The sequence below is a fragment of the Schistocerca serialis genome, chromosome 11 (assembly GCF_023864345.2).
Source record: "Schistocerca serialis cubense isolate TAMUIC-IGC-003099 chromosome 11, iqSchSeri2.2, whole genome shotgun sequence".
Classification (NCBI taxonomy): domain Eukaryota; kingdom Metazoa; phylum Arthropoda; class Insecta; order Orthoptera; family Acrididae; genus Schistocerca; species Schistocerca serialis.
Genome location: NC_064648.1, coordinates 155845874 through 155858464, shown reverse-complemented (window position 1 = coordinate 155858464; position 12591 = coordinate 155845874). Strand labels below are relative to the sequence as shown.

The window sequence follows — 12591 nt, the reverse complement described above, 5'->3', positions numbered from 1 at the left end:
CATTCAGTAGAAGGTTCACAGCAGCACTCCACCTGACAAGGGGTAAAACGTAAGTGGGAAGCATTAGCTTGTTTCCGGAGGAAGAAGGCATTTGGATAGGAGGCTGACACCAATGCTGTCACAAAATGGGTCATGAGGTGTCCCTCGAGAACTGATGGATCCATACAAAGTCCACCTCGAAGGGCAAGACCCAAAAAAGAAGACTGTCTCAGACAACCTTTGAGGGTGCACAGTGTAGCCAACACCCGTGACGAAGGGGCAGAAGAACCTAGAGAGGAAACAATGGGTTTCAAACACACCCACTTGCTCCATTTTATAAATGGAGCTTTGATGCAAAAACATTTAATCCTTGAGCTGGCACAACTATGTATAAAGCGCAAAAACCACAAATAACGTTGTCTGTCTTGTAGCATTCCATTCTTCTGAAACAACTGTGATCTGATACATATTCCCTTGTTATTGCTTCAGCTAACACAGTGACAATTTGTGCTGTCATACATCCTGATAAGCAGCAATAATGCAAAATACAAAGTAAGGTAGGTGAGGAAAAATTTAAGATCCATGCGAGTAAAGGTCCAAGATTTGAAGCTAGTGGCTCAGTTTCACAATGAGGCAGCTTCTCAGAGATAAGTAGCACTCTAATAAGCAATTAGCTGTGATCTGTTGCTACTATGCTGCTTAATGCTTAGAGTAGGTCATTACTGTGGGTTTACACGTGCATGCAGCAACATAGCGATATAATGAAAGTTTATTTTATTACTGTTTGTTTAATTAAACAGAGCTTTAACTTGTATAATTTAAGTTTATTTTTAATATCTTCATTTAATTACACCAAGATTAAACTGTGATTTTTATATACCCGTTTGCCTCAGTAATATAAAGACAACATTCTTTTCCTCTGTACAAAGTACACCATGTGTCCACTCATGTGATAAAAAACAGTGCCCCACTAGAGGGTTAAAGGCAATAAGATGAGCAGAGGATGGGTGCCACTTGAGATGTTGCGAAATGCCATTACAGTCACAGATGGCAATGGCAATGATCGTGCTGCACCACAGAACTGGCTGATGGCAAATGTGGTCCATCGAGCATGGAACGGCAAAGCCAGTAGTGCAAATTCTCTTATCACACAGATTCTTAACGACTTCAGCAATAAAACCCCATAATGAAGATGTAAACACAAACTGGGATGTATATAGAGGCCAGTCAGTATTGCAAAGCTCAACTGAGTAACCTGATCACTGGGAGATGGGGAGGGAATGAGAGAATCAACAGGAAGTGCTCACTATCACAAAGGTCATTGTGTGCAAACAGTGTAGAGAAGGAAGAAGGGGAGGGGGAAAGTGAACAATACAACATAGATGGCACTAAAGTAAGTAGGGGGACCATCATTAAGAAAAAACAGGTCATGGCCCCAAAAACTGGTTAATATGGAGCCTCAACTAGACAACAAAAGCACTTATGAATGGTGTGCTCCATGTGGTTCCCAAGGCGTGCAGCGACCGTAAACCATAAAATTAGCACATATGCAGCAACCAGTCGCAAAATCATGTTTTATTTATTCACTTTTGCAAATGGATTTCAACTGATAAACAGCCATCATCGGCACTTTCAACCAATATGTGCCTCGAGTAGTAATACTGTCTTAAGCAGAGGTCAAACAAAGTCAATGTTTGACCTATGCGTAAGACAGTATTACTATTCAAGGCACATATTGGTTGAAAGCACCGATGATGGCTGTTATCAGTTTAAATCCGATTTTGCGACCGGTTGCTGCATATTTGGTAACAAAAGCACTGCCCTACAAAGAGTGATGGGCATTAAAATCCCCAAGGAGGAGGAAGGCAGGGTGGAGTCACTTAAGGAATGCAGTTAGGGCCGCGGGTGTACGTTGCCTGTCAGAAGGGGGAGAGATATTGCAAACCATGACCGCTGAGCCCATACAAATGTGACTAGAAACCCTGAAAGGGCCAACCCCATTCTAACTGAAAGAATGGAACCCATGAAGGGTTAGTGAGTAAGTGAGTGAGTGAGCGAGTGAGTGAAGGTAGAATGAGATTCACAGAGAACTACACAAGCGGCCAAATAACTGGAAATAAGGGATTGCAACGCCAGGACGCGACTGTGGTATTCATAACAGTTCCATTGAACAAACACAGAATGGGGATCTAAATGGGAGGACATTGGACTGGAGCCAATCAACCACCAGATCACCACCCATCACTAATGAGAACGGGGTGACACCCATAAATAAGAGGTCCGACTCAGGTTGCGATGGAGATGGCACTTCTGGGGGGCACCAGGTGGACTTTGTCCTGCAACTTATGTTCCTCTTCTCTCTCAGACTGTTCAAGGCAAAGCACAGATGGAGAGCGTGTTTCTGCAAGATACAGAACAGAGAGGGAGCAGGCAACCCTGGGGTGCACGGACTGTCAGTCCTGCAGCCGGGTCATGGCAGCAGGCCTACTGCCTGGCAGATGTCAGGGCATGGGTCGCAAGAGGGACAACCCTCACCAGCAGGTGCCAAAGGAGGAGGACACTTTTGTGAGAGTAGGAGGGGGAGCAGCACCTGGAGGTGATGTGGGAACCACAGGGGAGGGGAGATGAGGGGAAAAGGACATAACAGAGGCAAAGTTAGATGCCACTGACACAGGATGAAGACTGTCATATTTCTGCAAAGCCATGGTAAATGGTAAATGATCAAGGGACTTATACTCCTGTATCTTTTTCCTTCTTATAAACATGGTAATCTGGTGAGTAGGAGAATGATTGTAGTGACAACATACAAGTGCAGCAGAACACGGACTACCTTCATGGAGTGGGCACCCACATTCACCACATTGGGGGGGGGGGGGGGGGGTCCGCCACACAATGGGAGGACATGCTCGAAATGAAAGCATTGAAAGCACCTCATGGGTGGTGGAACATACAGCTTCACTTCACATCACACCACACGCAATCTTGACCTTCTCCAGATCTGGCTCAGAATCTGGCAGTTTGGGCAATAAGTGGTGTAAAAACACAAAGATCTTATTGATCACTTTTCACTTGTCTGAGTATTTCGACATTGGTGTGCGTGCACAAAAACAGTACCAGCTTATGCCCAAGAATTAGCGGGTTCCACTCAGTTAATACTAGGCAGAAATTCAAATCTGCATTTGGATTGCACTTCCTTGACCCTTGTGCAGGAAGGTGCAAGTATAACGCTACATCCAATTTCAATAAGCTACCACAAGAAATCAAAAATCTTAGCAGTAAACCACGCAGTTTTAAATCTTAACTGAATAGTTTCCTTATGGGCCTCTCCTTCTATTCTGCTGAGGCGTCCCTTGAAAAATTAACATGATTCATATGTTATATTGTTGATTGGGTTTACTTAAACTTATGGCTTGTCTTTTTTTTGGGTTCATAAACATTTAGTTTTACCTGTTATTAGTTCTATGTTGTAATTTCATGTACTTACACATCACAAGACCTATGAGATTTGCTTCTCAATTTGGTCCTATGGTACTAGACGTGTAAAATAAATAAAGTTTTTATCAACAATGAACCTGAACAAATCTTAGCAGGCACTCAATTCTGCCAAACTTGTCTTTGATATTTTCCACAAAAAAATAGTGTCTTGGTGTCAGTGAATGTGTCCCCTTCAGTCCTAGTGCAGACCATGTAGCAGGTCAAGTGTTTCATCCAAAACTGGTGAACCTAGCCCCTCCCAGGATGAAGCCATGGAAGGGGAGGGCACAAGGTCATAAGCAGCAGCAGTAAATGCTCTATTACCAACTGAAGAGAGGGCCATACAAGGACAGCCAGTTTTTTTGAGCTTAATACATTTTTTATGCAAAGCATCCGCCCTGAAACCACCCACCCCAATCAGTGGCTATCCGCAAGGACACCACATAGCCATAGCATAGGCTCTCTGGCACAGTGGCATCGCAGGGAGTTCTGATGCTCCAGAATGACAAGCAACCACTCCTAAGCATACGTTGGGGATCAACAGCTCAGGTATCGGGTGTTAGCAGTGTGTTCCATGCCTTGTTCGGGGGCTCACCCAGATGGGTATTTAACAGCCCCACGACACGGACTGGCTATGCACGTTGACAATGTATCAGGGAATCCTCACTGTAGACGCTATGGATCCAAATGGCTGACACTAGAGAGAAAATTTTAGAGAGGTCAAACCCCCAAAGGTTTCAAAGGATGGAAAGGAAAAGTCAAGGGGAACAAAAGCCTGAATACAAGAAACCAGGTGGATAGCCAGGTCAACATACGTAAGAAATAATGAGCAGAAGGAAGTACAGAGGGGAAGGAGTGAGGACAGGGAGAGATACACGGATGGAAATGCAGTCCAGGAAGGAAGAATAGGCTGCAATAGCTTTGGAACCCCTGTGCACCATGCATGAACTTGGGAAACAACCATGAGACCCTGGGGAGGGATGTTCTGTTTTGCTCCTGAGTGAAGTTTACCAATATCAGCTTTCTCTTACATGGAAGAGGCAACATTAATACCATAGCTTTTAGTTTAGCAACTATAAATTCACAGATCTCTCACACACACACACACACACACACACACACACACACACACACACACACACACACACACAAAGACGGTAACAAGATCATGAGGCAAGCCAAGAAGATAATTTTCCTTTTTTGCCTCTGCCAGGACTTCAGTATAGATGTATCAAGAGTGATTTATCACATACAAATATCATATTAAGCAAATTTCCCACCATTTAAGATATTTGACAGATACACTCAAATATCAACGATTCACTGAGAAAGTAAAAAGCACAAAGTATTCTTCTGCACTCCATTAATGAGAAGTTATCGAGATGAGGAATACTTCAATCTATGCTACTGGAATTTATGTTTCCGCTAAATGTGAGTTTAATCCATCCATCTCACATGTGCATTACACAATAGTGTTTGAAATCAAGAAGGGTCACTCAAAATTTAATTATAAATGTTGTTACAAGTCTTGTGCATATTCTATTCAAGACAGACAGCAGCAAATAATAGATGGTAATCCAAGTGGAATTTTACAAATATAGTGGGAAATTATTAATAGCACTATGTTCCAGAAAACTCTCAAACTGTGCTTATTCCACGACAATGTATCTTTTACATTAAGCAGTTTACTGAAGACATTTTTTTTCTTACTCTGCATGCAAAAATTAAGTGTCAATGCTTACTATATTCTCAGTTCCATCCGCTTCCAAATTTAATTCAGGATCTTCCTTGGTAAAATCTGTTGAGCAAGAGAGCCCCAATGGACCTTCAACAAACTGAAAAAGAGTCTCCATTAAAACTGCTAATACACATGTACACGCATTATCCTCAGTATTTCTTTTTACGAATATCATTCAATTTTTCATGATTCTTACCATTTAGACACAAAAATTTTGAAAAATGTAATATGCTAAACAGTTATTGTACCAAGAGACATTCTGACAACTTAACTCACTGCTAAAAAGCAGTAGGTTCTTTATTGTGAAACAGACCATTCTTTCCTCTTTGCAGCACACCTCATGTGGTTTTTGACCCTTACCTTCATATGACGACCTCACAGTTTGCTCGTATTTACACTGTTGTTCTGTTACTTCTATCCAGTCATCTATCAACACAGCTTGTCCTCAATATTTAATCATCATCTCTGCCCATTGCTCCCTGGGTTTATCAAGTTAACACATTTTCCTGAACACACAGCTCTAGCTCAAATGTGTTCAGTCATATGAGAGTTTTCTGACAATGTTATGTTCCTGCACAATTTTCTGTCCAGACATTAGTGCCAAACGGGTTATTCACAGGGTTCTGAATGTACTAACGCTCCTTTGTTTTCTATCACACAGTAAGATGTATCAGCACATCAAAACTTTTCCAGGCTGGCAAATCAGATTCACACTTGCACTAGGGCAATTTGCACTATTCTTAGGATAGAATCTTCTTGTCTGTTCTCAGCACTGCTCTCTGGATGATGCTCTAGTTGCACTGTAGACGAGAATAATCATTGTCCCCACACCTCAGCTTTGAGCTTTGCCATGGCTGTAGGAGATAATGAAACAGGTCCACATTTGCTATTTCCCGGTCTTTACTATTTTTGTGAATTTCTCTCATACCATGTTCGTTCTCTCTCTCTCTCTTTTTATTATTCTTGCTCTTGCCCATGACCATCTTTTCACTATGGAGTATGCCATTTTCTTTCTACAGCATCAACAGTCCCTCACACTGTTGTGCTATCTATGTGCTTCCTTTCCCATTTTCGCACAACAGAGAGAATACTGTAGAATCATCTAATGATGGTCCATGTACTTTGGAATATAGTGTTTGGGAAGAATGAGCATCACAGAGAATCTGTATATGCTCAAATGTCTCCAATTTTATCACAGTCATAAGAAAACAAAATTAGCTACACCGCTTCTACAGTTCCTAATTCACATGTGTATTATTATTATTATTATTATTATTATTATTATTATTATTATTATTTGCAATGGGTAGGTGAGAAATTTCTGCCCAGTTTGATGAAGTCTGCCATGAGTTCCTCTCCTCTAGTACACTCTTCCTTTCAGAGTAGCAACTACATCCCACCATCTTTGATGATTTGTTGGTATATTCCCATCTCTGTATTCCCTTAACATTTCTCCTTTTACAGTTCCCTCTAGTGCCATGAACGTTATTCCCTGAAGTCTTTACCAATATCGTGACATCCTCTCCCTTTCCTGTCAACATTTTCCCCGCAGGTTTCTTTTTCCACTGTGTCTGCAGAGAACTTCTGTATGCCTCATCCTATCAGTTTGACTAATGTTTGTCACTATTCTGTAATACCACACCATAGGTGGTTCAGTTATCTTTTCCATTTTACGATGATCTATTGAGTAATAATTCCAATACTCACCCCAGACCATCTTATTTTACAAAGCTGGTTATTATTGCTAAGAACAGAAAGAGAAATGAACAGCTTATTTCTTTCCATAGGCCTCTGAAAAATCAAGATTTGAGAACTTTCCTAGCTCTTCAAGGCACCAGAGTACTCCGTCAGATATTTGAGCAGATTTCTTTCAATTTTCTTCTTGTATGTGTTTTGCACCAGGATATAAATCTGATTTGGCTGTTTTCACCTCCTTTGGCATACTTCCAAATTCCACTCCTATCATAAAAACCTCTTATTTCAGTGGCACACTGATCTGCTGTAAGTAGCATTCGCACTCCAATGCACAACCTGGTGTATAAGCAGTTCAAAATTAAAGTCAGACCACAGTGAGATGCAAATTGCAAAAATTCAAATGGCTCTGAGCACTATGGGACTTAACATCTGAGGTCATCAGTCCCCTAGAACTTAGAACTACTTAAACCTAACTAACCTAAGGACATCACACACATCCATGCCCGAAGCAGGATTCGAACCTGCGACAGTTGCGGTCGCGCGGTTCCACACTGAAGCGCCTAGAACTGCTCGGCCGCCCCGGTCGGCTGCAAATTGCATTCTCAAGTGAAAACCCACAAAAAAACAACACTTTCTGGTCATCAATCAAATTGATAAGCAGTCCATATAGTATCACCAGTCTTTACCAAATTTCTTGATATTTACACAGCTTCACACAGTGACAGTGCCTTCAGTGCGTGCTGATTAGAAAATTAAATGCTCCATTACAATGCAAATTTGTGCCATGTGCAATGGATATAACTGTCTTCCTTATCTATAGCCGATGCACGATTTCTGTAATAATGGCAGTTTTTAAAAAATACTTCAGTGAACAGTGACAAGCAAGCCTGAGGTACAGAGTGCTTCAGCACAGCAGTTACAAACATTCAGGGAAGATAGGGTCACCCAGACAATGGAAAATCACATGGCAAAGCATGGTCAGATATGCTTTCCTGATGAGGTAGTGACAACATGAAACATGAACTTACAATCACAGACCATGTTGTACACCTCACATTTCCAGCAAATTGATAATCCAATGTCCTGGAAAAAACTGGGCATGTCCTGGACTTCCACATTAACTGCCACAATGTGTGCAATAAAGTCCACACCACTGTTAACACGGGTTTTGTACATCACTGTCTTTATGTATCCCCAGAGGAGGTTGTCAAGACAAGGGAGGTCTAGTAATCTTGCTGGCCAATAAACATCATTCCATTTGATCCAGTGTTGATGATACATTACACATAGATGGCAATTACCATCAAGGCTGTAGTGCAATGGGGTCCAATCAAGCAGAAACCGTGCGGCAGAATTCATAACAGCATGTATGTGCATGTCATGCAATAGCTATAGCATTACTTGCTGAAGAACCATGAAATAAATGGACTGCACCTGTCACCAAACAGGGCAAGAAGTATAGTTTGACAATGTGGTGTTTGACAATGATGGCCCACACACTAACTGAGAACTGTCTGGGCTGCAGATTCTTGCTGCCTCTGGGTTCTCCTCTGTCCATATGCGGGTGTTACGTGGGTTCAACATTCCCTCTGATGAAGGTCACATCAGAGAACAAAATGGTGGCTGTGAAATGGGGATCTGCTGTGTGCATCTGTATATACCACCATACAATGGCCATTCATGGAGCAAAATTGTCTTCATCCAGAACTGCACATGTTGGGTGTGGTACAAGTGTGTGGAGTTGTCATCAAGAATCTGACAGACAATGCTGTGAGAGGCCCAAAAACGACCAACAACCAGTGTACTGGCATCAGGAGCTGTACCAGCCACAGAACAGACTCCTCTCATTGGCTGCAGCTGTTACTGTTCATTCACACTGTCGTCTCTAGCCACATGATATCTTTCTGGATGACCACCTCTGCAATTGTGCAAAGAAGGTGTGGCAGATGGTGTAACATTGGACAAACACGTGCTCTGCACTTCGCCCACCGCTATCAGCAGCCTGATATGTCACATGCTTATAGGCAGGCTCTGTGTTTGTGTAATGTGTCATACTACTTCCACTCTGCGGTAGGCAAAATGTAGCTTCAAAGTGAGCATGGACACAGTGAGCATGTATATGTTGCAAAATCTGATATTGCAGTGAATCACCATCTACTGTGCACAGCAGCCACAGCTGTCCTAGCATTTTAGCTGTATTAAGCTTAATGAACATGTTTTCTTGTCCTGTTCTTGTACTTCCTTTCTTGGGTTTGGTGTCATCACCGCCAAAGAAGGAGTTTCCAACCACACATTGCTACTTGATTTGCCATCATTCAGGTGTACTCTGTCTGTCCTAAAAGTTTGTTACCACTGTGCTGAAATAACCTGTATATCTTACTGCCTACAGCTGACCGCTTCATCTCTTAATGCTTTTCTGCTACAGCACTACTGAGACAAACAGGCATATTAACACATTGTTAAGAGAAGTCTTCATTGCTATAGTGGTACCAAATATGAATATAAGGCACACACATAGTAAAATTAATACAAGTGTCACGGTTCACAAAGATTTAACATGCTGTCAGTAGCAGCCAAACCACAACTCAAAGTAACAGTTGGTTGAAATTTTACAAAGATTCTTGAAAATTTATGATATGCACTGTCCAATCAGATTAATATGACCACCCGAATATATACCTCTTGCAGCACAGACGATAGCAACACAGGCAGGAAGAGTGTCAATGAATTTCTGGAATGTACTGAGAGATGTGGAGCTATGCCAACTACAGTGCTGTGGCCAGCTGTGCTACGTTTTTATGGCATCGATGACCTGCAGTCGGCATAGGTGCATAAACCAGGAAACTTCTGTGGAGAGCAGCATTTGCTGAACAGTCATTGATAGGCCACTGTTTGGTAGCCCCTTGATTCGGCTGGGTGGTCAGCGGCTTGACAGTTGCTCTTCTATTTACCTGTACACATCTCTGCAGTCACTGTTCACCCCTTTTAACTATGGCTCATAGTACACCACAGCTGCCTCTGTGTTGGTTTTGCATAGTGCAATTTTTCCATGCACAATATACACTGAAGTGCCAAAGAAGCTAGTATAGGCATGTGTATTCAAATACAGAGAGATGTAAATAGGCATAACATGGCACTGTGATCGTCAATGCCTATGTAAGAAACAAGTGTGTGATACACTTGTTAGATTGGTTACTGTGGTTACAATGGCAGGTTATCAAGATTTAAGTGAGTTTGAACATGGTGTTACAGCAGGCACACAAGCGATGCGTCACAGCCTCTCTAAGGTAGTGATGAAGTGGGGATTTTCCTGTACGACCATTTCATGAGTATTCCATGAATATCAGGAAACCGATAAAACATCAAATCTCAAACTTCATTGCAGCCACAAAAAGATCCTGTAAGAATGGAACCAATGACAACTAAAGAGAATCTTTGAATGTGACAGAAATGCAGCCCTTCCACAAATTGCTGCAGATTTCAATGCTGGGCCATCAACAACTGTCAGCACACAAACCATTCAATGAAACATCATTGATATGGGCTTTTGGAGCCAAACATCCACTTGTATACACTTGACTACACAACACAAAGCCTGGAGCTGTCAACACCGACAATGGACTGTTGAGTACTGGAAACATGTTGCATGGTCGGAAGAGTTATTTCAAATTGTATCAAGCAGATGGACGTGTACAGATGTGGAGACAATCCCATGAATCTATGGGCACTACATGTCAGCAGTGAACTGTTCAAGCTGGTGGAGGCTCTGTAATGGTGTGGGGTGTGTGCAGTTGGAGTGATTTGGGACCCCTGGCAAGTATGGTACAACTGACAGATGACATGTATGTAAGCATCCTGTCTGATCACCTATTTCCATTCATGTCCATTGTGCATTCCGACAGTCTTTGACAATTCCAGCAGACCAATGTGACATTCCACACATCCAGAATTGCTGCAGAGTGGCTCCAAGGACTCTCTTCTGAGTTTAAGCATTTCCGTTGCCCACCAAACTCCCCAGTCGTGAACATTATTGAGCATATCTGGGACATCTTGCAACATGCTCTTCAGATGAGATCTCCACTCCCTCATACTCTTTTGGATTTATGGAAGCCCTGCAGGATTCATAGTGTCAATTCCCTCCGGCACTATTTGAGACATTAGTCGAGTCCTTGCCATGTTGTGTTGCGGCAATTCTGTGTGCTTGCGGGTGCCCTACATGACATTAGGCAGGTGTACCAGTTTCTTTGGCTCTTCAGTGTACTTTAACCACCAGAGTAGCATGTGAACTGTATACAAACTTAGCCATTTCATAAATTCTTCCACCCTTGGCTGGAAGACAATCATCATGCCCTTTTGGATGCCAGATAGATTTTTCTGTTCCCACATTACGAAAACAACTGTGCTGTTTCCCACTGACATGTTTTATATACAATTCACAGCTAGTGCTGCCATCAGTGTGCAGTTATTGCACATTGACACCTAACATAGGCAGTGGTCACATTAATGTGGCTGGGTCCTGTACTTTATCATAGGTTACAATGGTTCACTACCTACGATTCCATACTATTAAGACCCCATTACGTGTCATGATATTTCAACTTGATATCGTGCATAATACAATGCTGATACAAAAACTTACATCAAGGTGACAGTCACGGCCACCCATATGTAGTTCCAGCCCTGGATCTTTCTTTACATGAAGACTGGGCTCTCCAATATTTAATAGGTCTTCAGGAAACTGGAAAAAAAAGTGATACAGTCAAAGCTTCTGTATTATTTCTTATGTGGGTCTCTATTAAGAGGGGAGAGGAGGAGAGGGGTGAATGAAGTGATGGGGAGGGAAGCTTTTTAACACATCTTGCATAAACCTAACATGGCCAAGACACTAATGATCATGCATATTCATGGCAAAAGAAAACATTTATGCCATATTTGAATGTTTGAAACCAATGATTTGTTATTCACGAGTCCAACAAATCATTTCTACAATGCTTTTTTCAAAATGATTTAACAAGTCTGTTTACAGAATGTGTACAAGCAATTACTGTTTAACATTAATGAACTCCTTTTTAGCCTTCCTTGGGCACCACCATTTCATTTATTTATACTGGCTATCAGTATTTAAGTAGCAATATGTCAATGAAATGAGAGTTATCCAGGGAAATTGATTGTATATTAGATCCAAAACTTGCTTTCCTACCTGTCAGAATGTTTCTATTACAGGGCAAATGGTCAATTTTTGTTGCTGCATACTGAACTCCTTTCTGAGCTACTGAAAGCTTTAACAATGGGTTTATTGTTTGTTTGTTGGTGCTTTAGAGTGCAGAACCACTGAGGTCATAAGCATACATGTCATTACTTAAAAAGGCCAATTACTGAATGAATTTTAAGTCAATAATCCTCAGAGCCTAAACTAAAAATGATCATCTCCACTTTGAGGAGCTTGCTCAAATGGTTGGAAATTAAATTTCCTTTGCAACATTACTATAAGAAATAGAACATAAAATGTGGTCTACAGCTCATGCTGTTTCTGCTAAAGTATTTGATAATTCAGATAGGAAACACGAATGGTTATAAAATCAGCATTGGGTCAGAAAATGGTGTACTATCAATAGTTGGCTGCAGTAATCACACAGCGATGCAGGGTCCCCACTTAAATGGTGACAAACAACAGTGCCCAACAAACAGCCAATCTAAAAGTATGT

At 41.7% G+C, this 12591-nt stretch overlaps 1 long non-coding RNA gene across 1 annotated transcript in view; it reads right to left on the bottom strand.

Annotated features, from left to right (window-relative positions):
• LOC126426956 (uncharacterized) overlaps window positions 1–5293 on the bottom strand; it is a 30318-nt gene extending 25025 nt beyond the window's left edge. The window contains exon 1 of the long non-coding RNA XR_007576467.1: window positions 5196–5293. This is a non-coding gene — a long non-coding RNA (uncharacterized LOC126426956). The remainder of the gene's footprint in view (window positions 1–5195) is intronic.
• Between the last annotated feature and the right edge of the window lie 7298 nt (window positions 5294–12591).